This window comes from Condylostylus longicornis, unplaced genomic scaffold (genome assembly GCF_029603195.1).
Source record: "Condylostylus longicornis isolate FDR11 unplaced genomic scaffold, ASM2960319v2 ptg000207l, whole genome shotgun sequence".
In the NCBI taxonomy this organism is placed as follows: domain Eukaryota; kingdom Metazoa; phylum Arthropoda; class Insecta; order Diptera; family Dolichopodidae; genus Condylostylus; species Condylostylus longicornis.
This window is the reverse complement of record NW_026578175.1, coordinates 32,239-46,279: the sequence shown is the minus strand read 5'-3', so window position 1 is coordinate 46,279 and position 14,041 is coordinate 32,239. Positions and strand designations below refer to the sequence as shown.

Here is a 14,041-nt window from a genome sequence, read left to right as displayed (position 1 = left end):
AATTAATCACCGTACGTACTCACATAGCTAATGGCTCTTACTCACAGATGGGCCAACGGTATACACGACATGAAACTGCCATTGGACTTTGGTCTGAGGGAGAAGAACATAGTGAGGCTTACGTTGCGAATCTACCTGAAATGTAAATCTGAGACGAGGAGGGGCCAGAACTTGGAGCCGTGTTCTTCTACACGGATGAATCCAAAACCAACGAAGAGGTAGGCGAGGGTGTGTACGAAGAGCGCGTCAGCATCACAGGAGCCCTCGGACACTGCCCATCGATAAATCAGGCTGAAACATATGCCATAAAGCTATGTGCTCTAGAACGAATCAGGGGGAACATTAGAAGAAGCAAAATATTTATTATATCGGACAGTAGGGCAGTTTTTGGGACCCTCTCTTCTGATGTAACAAGATCTAGGCTGCTAAGGGAATGGATTGACACCATAGGTGTTTTGGATAGGCACAAAAAATTAACCTTGATGTGGATGCCGAGACACTACGGTGCAGACGAGAATGAGAGAGCTAATGGTCTCGCCAGTGGGGAAGCGGCGACTCTTTCAATGGGCCAAAACCATGCTTTGGGGTACCAAGGATAACGGTCCTGGGTGCTCTGAGTGATAAGTAGGGGCGGTCCAGGATTGAATATTGAAACAGCTGCCCGGGCCTCTCCCACTATGAGAATTTGTGAACCCTTTGGATTTGAGGGACTAAAGCTGGCCATGCTATATTGGAGTTCCCATTGGACACTGTCTCTCGATGGTCCATTAAAAAAGGATGGGAAAGGCAAGGGACGGAGTCTGCCGTTTGTGCCTGGAAGACGATGAAACGATGGAGCACTCATTATGTGAATGCGAAGCGGTTGCTCGCCTGATACTGGATGCTTCGGGAAGTGGGAGGGTTTGGTATAGGCATAGTTATAGGGGTGATGTAGATGGGGACGGGAATTACAAAAGATTACAATTCGTATTTTGTTTACTGACATTTTTCGGATTTCGATTCGCGGTTGCATATTTCGGAAATCGACATACTTTATTATGTTTATTATCCATAGTAGTTAGTCTTATTGAGATATCATTAATTCTTTTTAGCACATCTTACATCATTTGCATTATGCTACTTGCAATTCCTTTCTATTTCTTTGTATCATTTACATTGTATTATTGTAAATTTCTTTAGTTTTCATACCTTCCTTAGGTTTCTTATCTATATCACTTTCTGCAGTATTGGAAGTCACTTGTGAATATTTAATACAATTTCTTACCTTATATGATGTAAGAGAATTAATAGTCCTTGGGGTCCCATTATGATTACCTAGAACTCGTTTAGGTCGATTACTTTTGAACATCGTTACAGTTTGCACACCTGGCCTGAAAATTATCTTTCTTATTACTTCTAAGAGGCTCAATTTTTATTCTCATGTGCTGAAGATATTCTATTTTATATATTTTATTTATGTCTTAAGTATAATCGAAGGACAAAAAAAGGGCAACTTTTTAAAAAAATTTACGTCATTTTCTCTTATTTTTTGTATAAGTTCAAACTTTATACCAGTGGTTCACTTGTTGGATATAGGTTTCTGACCATTACTTTGATTGGCGTCGCCAATTTATTTTCATAAGTATGCCATTGCACTTTGTCTTTATTAACAGCTTTAGTTAATTGCCTATATTCATTTCCCTTTTCAACTTTTTTTTTAGGGGATCATTGTTCATTATGTCTATGTATTCGCAATGGGCGACAAAAAAAAAGGGGCGCTATGGAAGACTTAAAAAAACCCTAAATTTAAAAATATAGATATATGCAGAATAGAATGAATTCGTATATGCCTATATACACAGGTTATTATTTCACACAGCTGTATACATTCAATTTTACGTATACATACTCGTAGGTGAAATCGTCTCATATAATATAGAAGGAAGATACGCAAAAAATAAAAATATTCAAAAATTTACATGTTTACATAATTTATATTGCCTAATAAGTATAAAATCAACACTCATGCGTACACATATACTTATCTCATAAAGCAAGATTTATATTTGGCTGAGATTGACCCCTATCAACCCTCGCTCGTACACATATAATTATATCACAAAGCAAAATTTTTATTATGATTAGTTTGAGCTCTGTCAACAATCGTTCACACACATTATATTATTTGAATTATTTCATATATGCAAAATTTTATTTTTGCTGAATTTTCGCCCCCTCCCCAAACAAACAAACACATTATTATAATGTATTACTTTTTCTGTAAAAATTTAGAATAAAAAAAAAAGAAAATAGTAAAAGAGAATGAGAACAATATTCTTAAATAATGGAAGATTTAGTTTGATATTGAGATATGTATATCAATATCTTTATTTTGTTTAATAACAAAAAATTTTGAACTTTAAAATTACAGATTATTACGAATTTTTGCTATTACAATTTGCTTTCGTTTTTGGAAAAAATTTGATCAATTGCAAAATTAAATATAAATTGGTAATATCTACTACTTATATTGAATTGAAAAAATGTTATTTAATAATCAAGTGATCCAAAAAATAAAAGTAAAATGAAATGGTGCATAATTTATTTCATACATTTATCTAGAACAGTTAAATAGAACTACTTTCTGAAATTTCAAAACCCCAAGTCTATAATACCAGATTTTATTAAAATGTATTTATTTTAATAAAATCTTAAGAAATATAATGAAAAAGCTTATTTTTTAAGCCCCAAATTTTAGACCTAATTTGTCCTAAATTTTTAAATCGAGTCGAAATTTTTTTATACACTGCTTCATTTCCCAAATGATTTGTGGAATGAAAGTTTGTAATGACAGAGTTTTTTATTAAAAATATAAAATTTCGCAATGTACAACTATTTAAGTATATATGTAAATAAATAAATTTTTCCTTTTGTATATTCAAATAAGCTTTGAAAAAGTTCATTTATTGATATTATTTTTTTAAAACCTTTCATCATTTAGTTTCACTTATGCCAAAAAATGAATTTTTGATTTTTAAAACCGAAAAATTAAATTTAAATGATTGAAATAAATCTGATCATAACTGCATAAAATATAGTTAACTAAATTACCTTGTTGAATTTATAAAATAAAAAGCTGTAAGTTTAGCTCCTGGCTTTAATTCTATAATTAATCCTGCATTCAGCATGATAAGGTTACAAGAAAGTGATTTATGATTCACAATGTGCAATGTTTATTACATTTTGTTCACAGTATTAAAAGAAGTGGAACTGTGGAAAGGGAGGGGCGGCGAATTTTTTAGAAACCGCTTGTGGCGCTGAATAAATTGGGACTGTGCCTGCTTTCACGTTAATACTTTCGTCTTTGAGGATTCTTATTAACTGCGCGTAAATAATTATATTACTGTCTATTACCGGTAGAGGTTTATGTTTTTTTAATTAAGTATTTTTACTTTGGGGGAGATTTCTTTACTTGTGCTGGCTCCATTTCTGGTGAGCTCTTAGTTTTTTTCTTCTTTGAGTTTCTTTTGGTTTTTACAACCCAATGGGTTTCTTTAGCCAACTTTTCTTCATCTGTTTTATAACGATCACACCTACTTTATCTTTCTTAGTGCCATTTAAAGCTACCGCAAATTCTTTAACGTCAAAATTTTGATTTTAGTCTGCAAACTGTCTGAAACTAAAACTTTTACGGACAGAAATCTAGTAAACTTTTTACCCGTAATTGACTTTGAATTTCGATCATCCGTAAACGTCAAAACAAAAAAAAATTTTTTTTTTAGATTCAAAATAATTTTATACTTACATATTAAAAATTAACAATAAAAATATCTTTTATATTATTTTTAACGTAATAATAGTCACTCAACACATCAAATTTATTTACTGAATTACTACGTCAGACTGTCTGCATGTAAAAAAAAAATCTACAATTTTGACGCTTAATTGACTTTTTTTAAACGTTTAAGAATTTAAACTTTGACTGAGAGTAAAAACGTAGTAGAGTATCCGTAAACTCAGACAACTCAGATTTTGTAAAATTTGACGTTTAAGAATTTACCACTATGTACTGTCTAAGTAATCTTAAATTTTCTACCTTAAATATGCAGAGCTCTTCTTTCAGTTCCTTACACATGCTTTTCGAATCGCTTATAGGCGAATCGACCATTGGTTACCGTTCCTGATGTAACGGCCTTTTACGTTACCATCAGAGGTTTTTCTTTTTTTTTCAGATCTTCTTTCGTTAGAAAGAACCTTGCAATGCTTGAGCTCTTGCCAAATGGGTTCATTAATTTCGTCTAGTGATCTTATTTTTCGACTAGCGACTTCTCTGAACGCCTAGAACATTAAGCCCTCGCCGACAGCCGTTGTCTCTGTTGACACTTTGGTAGATATCGTACTGCATATATATTTTTATAATTGCACATTTCATGTTTCTTTTTACGTTATATGTCTACTAACTTAGCCCTCGCAAGCACTAAAACGCGGGTATTTTTTACTGTCCTCCCTCTAATATCAGACACATACTAGGAAACCGTCCACTCTGGATCAGACGCGCCTGAGCTTAATCCGGATTTTAGTGGACTCGTACCACAAACATGTGTGGGTATTTTTACTCCCCAACTAAATCCGGTCTCCGGTTACGTAAATGGTGCTAATTTCTTACTTTTCTTTATTTTTTGAGATTTGCATCTTATCTATTAAAGATAAGATGCAAATCTCGCAAGAAATCGAAAATGGAACTACTGTGAAAGATGTTACGTAAAAATATGGAAATGCAGTCAATATAATTTTTGATTTGAAAAACTAATACAATACAAAATTTTTGTGCAAATATTGCAAGTGTATCAAATGAAAAATAATAATATAAAAAGTAATACTGTGTTAACAATGAACTCCGAAGTGCATCAATATAATACAAGATCAGCAAATCATTTGCGCTTCACCAGGGCATACAATCATAATGGTCTTGAACCAATTATGAAATCGGCAATATTTCAATACAATAGATTACCTGAAAGCATCAAATCTCTAACTGAAATAAAATTTAAAAATGAAATGAAAAAAGAACTACTTAAACAATACAACGAATAACGAGCAGCAAACGGAATAAATAAAAAAAAATTTTTTTGATAAGTTTAATGTTTGATAAACTCAAAATTAACTTTCTTTTTTAAAATTAAAAATTGTACTTCTCTGAATTTAAATTAGCTATGTATATAAATTTTATGAATTTTTGTTTTTCAATTTATTATTATATTGCTTTATGTTTTTCTTTAACTTTTCTTTAAATTTAATGAATTATTATTAGTAATGGAAAATGTACCGATTATTTTACATTTCTTTAAATTAAATTTGTATATTAACATACTTATTAAACCACACTCTGTATGAGCAAAATTGCTCTCTTGAGATATAAAATTAAATAAATAAATAAAAAAAAATATAAGCACAAACTTTTTTATGCTCAATGTGATTCTAACAAAGAAGTTGAAGAAAGAAAGACGCCAAAAGAATCAGAAAACCCCAATGTTAAATCAACTTTATATGCTCGATTCAAACAGGAGCGTTTTGTAGGATTCCCTATATCTGGTGACTTAATAATTGAAAGAGCGAAAAATTACATTAAGCCCTTCGTTTGTTTCTCGACACCTCTTAATCTCTGAGTTCAATTTGTTGGACATTAGTGGGCTTTTTCGATAATTCAGTTCTAACTTAGTTCTGAATGTAAAGCACGTTCGATAAATCGAATCTGCAAAATCTGTAAAAGTAGCATGTTCGATAATGTTCTCGTGCAAAAAAAGCTCGTTCGAAAATACGATTGAGCTTTAAGTTCTTAGGTAATTTTAAAGATTTTTTTTTAATACTGCAATAAAAGTGAAAATTAGTAAAATAGAAAAATGTCGGATATTCAAGAATTAATGGGGTAAATTTATGCAATTTTTGTTTTGTACATTTAATAATTTATGTTTTTCTTTCATAGAGGGCTAGGAAATTAAAAATTTTGGGATAAATGTAAAATAAAAATGTTGATACAAGCCAGACTTGATGATGAAACAAACTACTACAAAACAATCGCGCTCCATCCTGAAATGTTCAAAAAATATGGTATCCGGCATCAAATTGATTGTTTCCAAGTAATTGGGTACCTTAGGTACAAGGATCTTTTCGTTTTTTATACCCTGCACTTCGTGAAGGGTATATTAACTTTGGTATGGAGTTTGTAACTACTTGAAATAGTCATCTGCGGTATGGACATATATATATATTCTTGCTCAGCGTAAAATTCTGCGTCGATTTAGACATGTCCGTCCGTCCGTCCGTCCGTCCGTCCGTCCGTCCGTCCGTCCGTCCGATCGCACGATAACTCAAAAACGAATAATGCAATCGACACCAAACCTTCACAACTTTTTTCTTTTGTGCCAAGGACGAACCCTATTGTTATTGGACTAAATCGGACAACGGGTTCGGGTAGCTGCCATACAACTCCAAGAGTTTATTTTAAATATTTCAAAAACTAATAAAGCTATAAATATAAAATTTTGTATACATGTGTCCAATTATATTCTACACATGCTCTAAAAATTATAATGGGATAGCCGCACCGGTTCGGGTGGCTGCCATATAACTCCAATAGCAAATTTTTTATATGCGGCAAAATAATAAAGTCAGATTTATGAAACTTGGCAGTCATGTGTCCAATTATAGGTCAAATATATTTGTGAAGTTTTGGAGGAATTGCTTGACAGGTTCGGGTACCTGCCATACAACTCCAGAAGCTAATTTTAAATATTTGGAAAAATAATAAAGTCAGATTCATGAAACTTGGCAGTCATGTGTCCAATTATGGCTCAAATATATTTCTGAAGTTTTGGTGGAATTGCTCGACAGGTTCGAGTAGCTCCCATACAAGTCTAAAAGCTTATTTTAAATATTTGGAAAAATAATAAAGTCAAATTCATGAGACTTGGCAGTCGTGTGTCCAATTATAGGTCAGACATATTTCTAAAGTTTTGGTGCGATTGCTTGACAGGTCCGAATAGCTCCCATGCAAGTCTAAAAGCTTATTCTTAATATTTGGAAAAATAATAAAGTCAGATTCATGAAACTTGGCAGTTATGTGTCCGATTATAGATCAGATATATTTGTGAAGTTTTGATGGAATTGCTTGACAGGTTCAGGTACTTGCCATAAAACTCCAAAAGCTTATTTTACATATTTGGAAAAATAATAAAGTCAGATTCATGAAACTTGGCAGTTGTATGTCGAGTTATAGGTCACATATATTTCTGAAGTTTTGGTGGAATTGCTTAACAGGTTCGAGTAGACCCCATACAAGTCTAAAAGCTTATTCTTAATATTTGGAAAAATAATAAAGTCAGATTCATGAAACTTGGCAGTTGTGTGTCCGATTACAGATCAGATATATTTGTGAAATTTTGATGGAATTGCTTGGCAGATTCAGGTACTTATCATACAACTCCAAAAGCTAATTTTAAATATTTGGAAAAATTATAATGTCAGATTCATGAAACTTGGCAGTCGGATGTCCAATTATAGGTCAGACATATCCGTGAAGTTTTTATAGAATGATTTCAGAGGTTCGAGTAATTGCTACACAATAACGAAAGGTGCAGGGTATAATTCAATCGGTTTATACCGACTGAAACGTTTTTACTTGTTTTAATGTATGTTAGTAACAAATGCCTTCGTCTTCTTTTATTTTCCAGATAAAAACGTATATTACTTTGTTCTTCAGACATCTTTCTTTTTTTATTTTTATAAAATTGACAATTTGCAAACAAACAAATTGACAAACAACAAAATAAAAGCTTGTTAAAAAAAATTATAGACATTTCAGACATGCAAAGATATGTCATTCAGATTGTAGAAGTTTGTAAGTATGCGTAAAAAGTTTTTACAAACCTAAGTTAGATCTTTCAGTGCAGAACTGAATTATCGGAAAAGCCCAGTCTTTAAGAACTTCCATTTTTTCTTAGACGTTATTTTTTCTAAAGGACTGTATTTTATCTAGCTTGCTGCTGATCTCCTGTAAAAGAAAATGAAGAATTCGAGATCCAATCTTCACTTTCAATTTTGAAGTCTCTCTTGCAGTTTCACTTCCAATCTGTTGTAGTCTCTTTTTTTTTGCTCAGTTTCTTTTTCCAATTTATACTCGTATTTCATGTGGCACTAAAATTAACACAAACTACAAAAAAATTATAATATTTTATAACGTATTGTGTTATACTGTGTTCAGTTTTATACTTTAGCTCACTTGTAAGAATTGGGAGATGTCAAACTACTCACTCTTCGTATTTCTGGGTTGTTTTTTATAAGTAAAGGAGATTTAAAATAAGCACAGAAATTAAAAATAATATTTTAACAACTTTTTTACATAATTATGTAGCAGAAATCAAAGCAGAAACTGACAAACGATTTTTGTTGTTGACATAGAACAACAGCTGAATGGGACAATCGGCTGTCTAATATTTTGTCATATATAATGTCAAACACACATAGAAACAAATTAAAACAAAAATAGCCAGCGATAAAATTAGATTTTATCGCTGGCTATTTGGCTTCATTGCGTTGGGCAGTGCTAATTATATATGAATTTTAACGTACCAAGTTTGATGTGGTGGTAAATTGTCAAAATCTTGGCGTGTGCTAATTCTGTAATATTTTTTTTTTTCACATTGCTGTATGAAGTAAAAAGAGCGGTTTGAACTATGGTTAATCTCTACAAAATTACTTTAAAAAATTTTCTAACTATTTAATAGCTCACCCCTTATGGCTTTGATAATACTTGGAACAAAGAAAGAAACAACTGGAGAAAATTTGACGTCATTGTTTTTCAAGATCCCATCTTCAGAACAATTATAGATTTGCTATAAACTAATCTGTAATAAATTTATCTAGGTAAAAGTTTAATGTAAAAGCTGCGAAAGTGTGAAAGAAAATGAAACTCTTCAAAGCGCTTGTACAAGGAAGAAAATTGATTCGAAATCATTATGATAAAGTACAAAATACTCCTGAAATGGCCTGATATCACAAATATCACACACTACTACAATTTGGAGTACATTAAAAAAACTTTGCCCACTGGATTTATAGCTTCTGAGCATTCTTTTTATACAAAATGGTTAAATCCAAGGTCATAGTCATATCCCTCTATAACATACGGGTTGCATGTAATGCCATTGAATATGTATAAACCAATAAAAAAATTGGTGGCAGAGCAATAATCTTAGTGACGCGAAAGTACAATATTCATACAAATTACAATGTACAATGTGAAAGTACAATGTTCATAACCTACGTAAGTAGTAGGTTGGTTTTTGTATCCAAATTTTCTAATAAACCAATTGAAACAAAAGATGACTTAAATATGTATTTCGACACAAAACTGCTGAAATAATATTTTCAACTATAATTACATCAACGTTGTTCCGTCGTGACGTCACAGGCAAAGAAAATTTCCTAAAAGAAAAAAAAACAACAACAACAAAGAATACAAAATTCACAACAATAACATGATTGTACTTATCTGATGAATTCAATATGCATCCAACTGCGCAAGTGTACATCTCAACCTAAAATTGAAACTACTTAAAGCATATAACATACATATATTTGATCAAATATAAAAGAAACTTCAACTTACCTGTTGAATATATTGCAGGTTTGCAATCGCTTTAGTCCTGGGTATTTTGGTCCAGCGCAGTCAGTCCTTCTTTCGTGGTTGATCTCGTGTTTGTTTTATATTAATTTTTTAATATTTGTGGAACTTTTTTTTCCATAATTTTTGCTAATTTTGCAAAACAAAATAAATCAACAAAAAACACTACACCACATTTCACTTGTTTATTTTTTATAAATCAAATATTGACATTTGCAGACAAAAAAAGATTCGTTCAATAGCTTTCGTTCAGTTTGATCGGTGTTGCCGCATGGCAAAATCGATCAAAAATAAATCATATCAGCTATTTGTCAAGTGTGGTGGAGTGAAATAAAAAAGAACGAGCGAATGAAATGAAAAATATGAAAAAGGGGAAATATTGTATATACATAATATAGAGTGTTTACAACAACAAATCACGGCGCAGTGTATATAAAATTACATTGTATTTTCAAGTTCAATGAACTGCGTCATCTGTTTTATATACAAGAAAACGTTATCAACCAAAAAAGTGGGACTGGTTGTGAACGGTGTACCAACGTTGCACAACCGTTTGGATAAAATTTTTCTGGATCTATAAATAGAATGGAAAATTCCAAATCAAGAATGCAGTATTAGAAAAACCGTCGCATCGAACTTATCCATTTTGAATTTATATTGAAATTATAATATACTTAGTTTATATAAAGTCATATTAAAAGAAAATTAAATTTTGTTAATAAATTTAATAAATTGTTAGTACATGAATTGCAAAGAAGAAACAAAAGTTAAGTTGTTTTTCTTATAATTATTCTTTATAAAAAAAGGAAAAATAATAATTGCGTTGAAAAGAGGCAATAATAAAATTTTAGTGGTTTTGGTGGTTCTTGCATAAAATGTTAGCGCAAATCGCCGCCTAACATTTTTTGGTCCTTCGAGCCGGATTATATTGAAAATTCGCGGCATTAGAAAAAAAAAAAATGAAAAGAAACACAAAAAATTTGGATTTAAGACAAAAAACTAGAACAAAAGTAGTGTAGTGTGCAAAAAAGAAAACTAAGTTTAAATTAAAGAACAGATTTAGTGAAACAAACTAAAAAACACATAACAAATTGCAAACTATTGGTGCGAAATTAGAAAAGTGTTTGAAATATTGAAGAGACTAGTGGTGGAATTTCTTTGTGGTGCAAAAAAAGAAATAATGAAAAAAAAACTATAATATATTTAGTGTAGAACAAAAAAAAAACTTTTATTTTGTAGTGTAGAGGTGAAAAGCGGTTTCGGTATCGGTCTCGCGAGTCGCGCCAATTGGAATCAAGGATTGGACTTAGAAAAGAGGAAGAGAGAAATTATGATGAGTTCGTTCCATTTTTTTTCTATTATTTCTTTAAATTGCATACAAAGTAATTGGAGATTTTGATTATAAGGATTTCTTTCTTTATGAAAATATTTTACATAAATGGTTTAAATTTTTTTGAAACAAATTTTACTGGCGGATTAGACTGGATCTTTCTAAAATAATTTTGGCGATTTTAATAAAGATACATTTTTTTTTTTGAAATACGCTTTGTCCTCTTCTTGAGTGCTTAAAAAAAAAAAAAAAAGAGAAAAAGGGGAACAATTTTTCGGGACAAAATTTTTATTTTTTTTTGGACATAATGAAGCATTATCAATAAGTTTTAGTGAAAAAAAAAGGAGAGAAAAATATATATTAAAAATTTTTTTTTTATGAACACTTGCGTGGTACTTTGCAAATAAAACTTTGTGATTCAGATTGAATTAAATTAATATTTAAAGGAACTATTTGACACTAGTTGTAATTAATTAATAAAATAGTTGTAATTTCAATAAAACTAGACAAAAAATATATATGTATATATAGTTGAAAATAAAGATATTATTTTGAGTGTTTAAATTGTTTAATTGATTTGTTTGGAATCTAGTTGGTACGGAAGTGATCTGGGTATTTGGAACCTTATAAATAAATATATTAAATACATAGGGTTTAACACGGACATGTTAATTGAGTTGCAATTGGCGGATAAATTCCTGATAGAGGAGATAGTAACTCATTTTTCTAGGGATAAAAGAGATAATAAACCAAAGAGATGTTATGAAGAAGTTTTGAACGTCATAGAGACCCTTTATAATGAGATAAAGAAGCGTCATCGACAGATTTTGGTGGCCTCTTACACAGATAGGAATGCAGAGAGCGCAAGGTGCCCGTACCTCGAGAACAGCGTGTTTAATGAAATAAAGACGCTCTTCCAAACTAGTCATCAGTCCATAGATGCTGAAATGGTCGACAGGTTTCCTAATAAGGAGGCGAACTTGAAAGTGGATCCGAACCATAGCATAAGCATGAGAAAGGAGGTTTCAAGTGTGGCGATAAACCTGCCAAAGATAACGCTGGCACAATTTGATGGTGATTACCAGAAATGGCCTTCCTTTTACGACCTTTTTAGGTCCCTGGTCCACAATAATGAAACTCTTCCGACAGTACAAAAATTACGATATCTAAAGTTGCATCTTACTGGGGAGCCCGAACAGTTGCTAAGAGCTTTTCAGGTAACAGAGGACAACTATATGGATGCATTCAACATGCTACAGGAGCGTTACGACAACAAGCGGGTGCTAGTCAACACGCTATTGAAACGGCTTCTTGGGCAGGCGATCGTGCACTAGGAATCAGCATAGAGAAATAAGTAATCCAAGAGGTCTCAACATTAATTTTTTCCATTTTGTCTTGCTGAAATGGGATACCAGAATCTTGGTGTATATGAAAAAATTACTATGAATAAAAACAACAAAAAGAACACAAAAATTTGGTATACACACAATATTTTATCGTAAATTTTTTGTATACCAAATAGATAAAAGTTTTTTACGTTATTCTCTTGTTTTTTCATTACTTCTTTGCATTCTTTCAAGTTATACATATGTATGTATATGTATAGGTATACATAATACATATCTACATTCATAAATTCGAAATATTAATAAGATTATTATATGTATTTGTACGTGCCGCTGCTTTTCGATATTTTTTCGTTTGAAATAATTGAAATTGTAAAATTTTGGAACTTTATATGTACATTATAATTGCGTTCGTACAATAGCGAAGGCTGTAGATATTTAATCGCTTGAATTTAAAGTTCTTATGCTGTAATAAACACGCATGATTAAAATGGCATGCAAAACATATAAATATAAATTTAATTTAAAAGATATATTAGAAAAGTGTGTTATTTCGAATTGCTTTCAAAAAAGAAATTCCAATAATAATTTTAAACTTTTTAAATTTCCTAAGCGAAAAAATATTTTGAATATTTGGCTTTCTAATTGTAATCTGAAACAAGAAAAAATAAAAAATAAATTCATATGTAATAAGCATTTTAATTCAGATTGCATTGGAACTAAATATTTGAAAAAAAATGCAATTCCAACTATTTTTGACTGGGAGCCTAAATATAGGGAGATTCCTGAAAATATATTGAGTTTTCCTAACACTAAATTAAAAAAATGTTGTGCCAAGGAATGTACTAGTTCTAATAGGACCCATAAAATATTTAAATTCCCCACCGATTTCACTTTAAAGCAAACTTGGCTAGAAAACTGTGGATTTAATTCAAGTTTTTCCACTCAAAATAAATATATATGCTCCAAACATTTTAAAATAACAGATATTTTAAAGCAAAAACTTAGAAAAAAAGCAGTACCCTTACTTAATCTATTCAATCCAAAGTTTATTTTTGAATTTAACGACGAAGACAATGATTTAATTAAAAAGAAATATCTAACTTTGTACCACTTTCGATTTCATGAAAACTGTCGAAAGATTCTACTATTTTATATATTACAGTTCACATTATAAACGTTTCACGTAAATGATAATTATTGTAATAAAAATTTACATAATTTTCGTAATATCATATTCATATAATACACATTAATACATTCCTATATAATTATAATACATATATACATATTTCTATAATGGCACAAATTTTTGTCTTTTTAAAATTTCAAATCAAAAATTTTATTTTATTCATAAACTTATAATATCAAACACCATATAATATTAAGAAAGAAATTATGCATTCAGTATGTTTATACATACATACATACCTACTTATATGTTCATAATATTTTGTTTGATCTTTATTTGTATTGTATACCTACGTACATACATTTAAATGATCATAAAAAAAAATCAAGATATCGTAAATAAAATCATTGTTCAATTGAGAAACGATATTCTTTGTTTTTCGTTCTTTCTTTTTTCTACGTTCATATTTTTTCATATACACCAAGATTCTGGTACCTAGTTTTCATGTTTGAATTTTTTCCATTTGTTCGGCTTGAATATTCTTCAATTACTTATTTTTCTATGGAATCAGC

The 14,041-nt window shown here is 30.7% G+C and overlaps 1 long non-coding RNA gene across 1 annotated transcript; it reads right to left on the bottom strand.

Moving 5' to 3' along the window:
- Nucleotides 1-7,722: 7,722 nt before the first annotated feature.
- LOC129616437 (uncharacterized) lies at nucleotides 7,723-10,358 on the bottom strand. Its single transcript, XR_008697543.1, has 2 exons — nucleotides 8,258-10,358; nucleotides 7,723-8,188 (listed from the first exon to the last, which is right to left on the bottom strand). It is a non-coding gene; the product is annotated as an uncharacterized LOC129616437 (long non-coding RNA).
- Nucleotides 10,359-14,041: the final 3,683 nt, after the last annotated feature.